General features: G+C 55.9%; 2 long non-coding RNA genes across 2 annotated transcripts; both read left to right on the forward strand.

The window, feature by feature from the left end:
* Positions 1-257: 257 nt before the first annotated feature.
* Positions 258-1,099, forward strand: LOC309696357. The gene is made up of 2 exons (XR_014273440.1): positions 258-810; positions 898-1,099. It is a non-coding gene; the product is annotated as an uncharacterized lncRNA (long non-coding RNA).
* A 1,913-nt stretch (positions 1,100-3,012) lies between these two features.
* On the forward strand, positions 3,013-3,566 carry LOC309697763. Its single transcript, XR_014273907.1, has 2 exons — positions 3,013-3,277; positions 3,365-3,566. It is a non-coding gene; the product is annotated as an uncharacterized lncRNA (long non-coding RNA).
* The last annotated feature ends 243 nt before the right edge of the window (positions 3,567-3,809 follow it).

A 3,809-nucleotide genomic window follows, 5' to 3' on the forward strand; every position in this document is an offset into this window, starting at 1 on the left:
GCCCCCCACTCCACCAGCACATCTGCTATAACATCATGTACAACATGTATCACAACTTTGGAAAGCTGAGTTCAATTTCTCTAGCCACACCCAGGCCCGATTAATGCCACACCTGTCAGTCACCAATCAAGAATTCACTTAAATAGGACCTGCCTGACAAAGTGGAGTATAACAAAACATTCTCAAAAGCCAGACATCATGTCATGATCCAAGGAAATTCAGGGACAAATGAGAAACAAAGTAAATGAGATCTCTCCCCCACAGTGAGAATCATTATCCACAAATGGCGAAAACATGGAACAGAGGTGAACATTCCCAGCAGTGGCTGGCCGACCAAAATTACCCCGACAACCTGTCCAAGACATCACAAAAGACCCAAGAACAAAATCCAAAAAACTGCAGCCCTCACTTGCCTCAGTTAAGGTCTGTGTTCATGGCTCCATCATAAGAAAGAGACTGGGCGAAGATGGCCTGCATGGCAGAGTTCCAAGCCAAAAACCACTCCTGAGCAACAGGAACATAAAGGTGTCATGGTCTGGGTCTGATGACCCAGAGCTCATGTATTTCTTGTATATGTTTTTCCATATGTTATGGTGGTTTTCTCTCCCTTTTTGTCCTTTCTCCCTGGGTGCTCCCGGATGTTTTGGGGTCGCTGAGGGGACTGCGACCCGGAAGTGTTCCCGCACTGGGGACTGCCGCACCTGCCGCCCATTAGCCCTCACCAGCTGCAGCTGATGGCTTCATGAGGGGCGCCTTATTTAAGAAGGTGGCGGAGCCCCAGTCGGCGCGGGATTATACTAAGTCGAACCTGTTAAGTACCTCCGTAGATTAGTGTGTTGTGATCGGCTTCGCTACTAAAGGCTGCCTGCTGAGCTGTGTGTGTTTTTGTGTCACCAGGAGTCGGGAGTCAGGAACGTCGTCACGAGGGGAAATCACAGAGTGGAATCGGGTTTTTGGAGTTGTCACCTTTTCACTGCTATGGACACGTGCACTGTGTGGGATTCTTGGAGGAATCGCCACAGGAGTCACAGTGCTTGAATTGTATATAGTTGTCGTTTCTGTCCACTCGCCATAAATAAATCCACTGTCCTTCACTTGAGTCTCGCGTTTGGGCCCTACTTTCTCTACAACTCCACGGTCTGCCGTCGCAGCCCGTGACAGAATAATCCCGCCATTATGGGCCCAGCGGACTCAAGGACCGTCTCACAGGAGGGATCGCTCGCCCAGCTCTGGAATTACTGTCGGAGCATTATCCAGGCGGCAGATCCACATAAGAGACACATACAGGTCGTATTTTTTGATACTTTCCTGTCTTCAACCACCTTTTCTGTGAGCTTTTTGGACATTAAGAGATTAATTTCGATTATAACCGTACTGAGGGCAAGTTCCAGCTTTGAGCTTTTTGGTTTGGGCTGTCCGGGTGAGGCGGATGTGGCGACCTCCCTGGGAGCCCTTGCTGCCTGTTTCTTTTTTCATAGGCAAGTAGCTTCCCCACCGTCGCTTGCAGCTCACTTGTTGGACCCTCCATTGCGGGGGAAACGGTTCCCACGCTCTCTGAACCTCACCACATCTCCACTTACCCCCGCGGCATCTGTTGAGTCAGCAGACGAAGGACCGACAGCTCGAAACCACGCAGCTGCTGTCCTGCCCGGTCGGCTGGTGGAACCTCAGTCGGACATGCCGGCCCCGGCATCGTTTGGAAAGCGACGTTCACACCGTCGGCGCGCCTCACCACCGCCAGGTTCCCTGACTTCTCCTCAGCCGATTGGGTCGGAGGTCGATACACCGGCTGGACCCACTCCACCAGCGCCCCATCAGTCTGCTATGAGCGCAGCTCTCTCGGCTTCACTGTCCACATCACCTACTTTACCATCATCTCCACCGCCTGCGGATGCCGTATTACCATCTACGCCACCGGCTCGACCATCCATAGCTGCAATGCAGCCGGAGGGGCTCGGCGAGCGAGAGGAGCCCTCGCCGCCTGCAGAGGAGCCTGCAGAGGAGCTCGGCGAGCGGGAGGAGCTCGCGCTGCCCGAGCCGGAGCTCAGCGAGCGGGAGGAGCTCGCGCTGCCGGAGCTCGGCGAGCCTGCACCGCCGCTGAAGGAGGGACCTGCGCCGCCAGCTGTGGAGCTCAGCGAGCTAATGCTGGAGGAGCTCGGCATGCCGAAGGAGCACAGTGAGCCGGGGGAGCCCAGCGAGCTAATGCCGGAGGAGCACTGTGAGCCGGAGCAGCTCAGCGAGCCACCCACTGAGAAGCCCGCACCGCTGCTGGCGGACCTCAACGAGCCGGAGGGACCGGCGTTGCCAGCAGAGGAGCTCAGCGAGCCTGGTGAGCCCGCGCTGCCACCGGAGGAGCTCGGAGGTCCGGAGGGATCCGCTGAGCCAGAGCTGGAGGTCGGCGTGCCGGAGGGGCCGCCACGTCCTGCAGCCCGGCCGCCACGTCCAGCAGCCCGGCCGCCACGTCCAGCAGCCCGGCCGGTACATCGGGAATCGTGGGTTGTGCTGAGGCGGGAGCAGCAACACCGTCGCCACCGGACCCGTGGCCGCCCGCCGGAGCTGCAACGCCGTCGCCACCGGACCCGTGGCCGCCCGCCGGAGCTGCAACGCCGCCGCCACCGGACCCATGGTCGCCCGCTGGAGATGCAGCACCACCGGATCTGTGGCAGGCCACCTGACGTGCTCTGTTGCTGCCACTGGACCCGAGGTAGGCCGCCTGAACTATTTTTCCACCACTGCCTGACCCACAGCGGGCTTCGCCTGTTTTGCTGTCCACTGGGTCGGCCGCCAGAACTGTTGCTGCCACTAGGGAAGTGGTTGGACTATTGAACTTGGTTTTTTCTTTTTTGTTGGCTGGTTTTGACGGAGAGGTTTTGGGGCCCTCCGTCCTGGACCCCCGCCGCCCGCCCTGGGTTGGTTGTGCTGTGGCTTTTGTTTTTGGGGTTTTTTTTGGGTTTTTTTGGGTCGTCGGGTGCCGACCCTTAGAGGGGGGGTACTGTTATGGTCTGGGTCTGATGACCCAGAGCTCATGTATTTCTTGTATATGTTTTTCCATATGTTATGGTGGTTTTCTCTCCCTTTTTGTCCTTTCTCCCTGGGTGCTCCCGGATGTTTTGGGGTCGCTGAGGGGACTGCGACCCGGAAGTGTTCCCGCACTGGGGACTGCCGCACCTGCCGCCCATTAGCCCTCACCAGCTGCAGCTGATGGCTTCATGAGGGGCGCCTTATTTAAAAAGGTGGCGGAGCCCCAGTCGGCGCGGGATTATACTAAGTCGAACCTGTTAAGTACCTCCGTAGATTAGTGTGTTGTGATCGGCTTCGCTACTAAAGGCTGCCTGCTGAGCTGTGTGTGTTTTTGTGTCACCAGGAGTCGGGAGTCAGGAACGTCGTCACGAGGGGAAATCACAGAGTGGAATCGGGTTTTTGGAGTTGTCACCTTTTCACTGCTATGGACACGTGCACTGTGTGGGATTCTTGGAGGAATCGCCACAGGAGTCACAGTGCTTGAATTGTATATAGTTGTCGTTTCTGTCCACTCGCCATAAATAAATCCACTGTCCTTCACTTGAGTCTCGCGTTTGGGCCCTACTTTCTCTACAACTCCACGGTCTGCCGTCGCAGCCCGTGACAAAAGGCTCAGCTCAGGTTTGCCAGAAACATCTTGGTAAACCCCAAGACTTTTGGGGAAATACTCTGTGGACTGACAAGACAAAAGTTGAACTTTTTGGAAGGTGTGTGTCCCATTACATCTGGCATAAAAGTAAAAGCTTTTCAGAAAAAACAACATCATATCAACAGTAAAATGTGGTGGT

This window comes from Aulonocara stuartgranti, assembly GCF_965226115.1.
Source record: "Aulonocara stuartgranti genome assembly, chromosome: 20".
NCBI classification, from domain to species: domain Eukaryota; kingdom Metazoa; phylum Chordata; class Actinopteri; order Cichliformes; family Cichlidae; genus Aulonocara; species Aulonocara stuartgranti.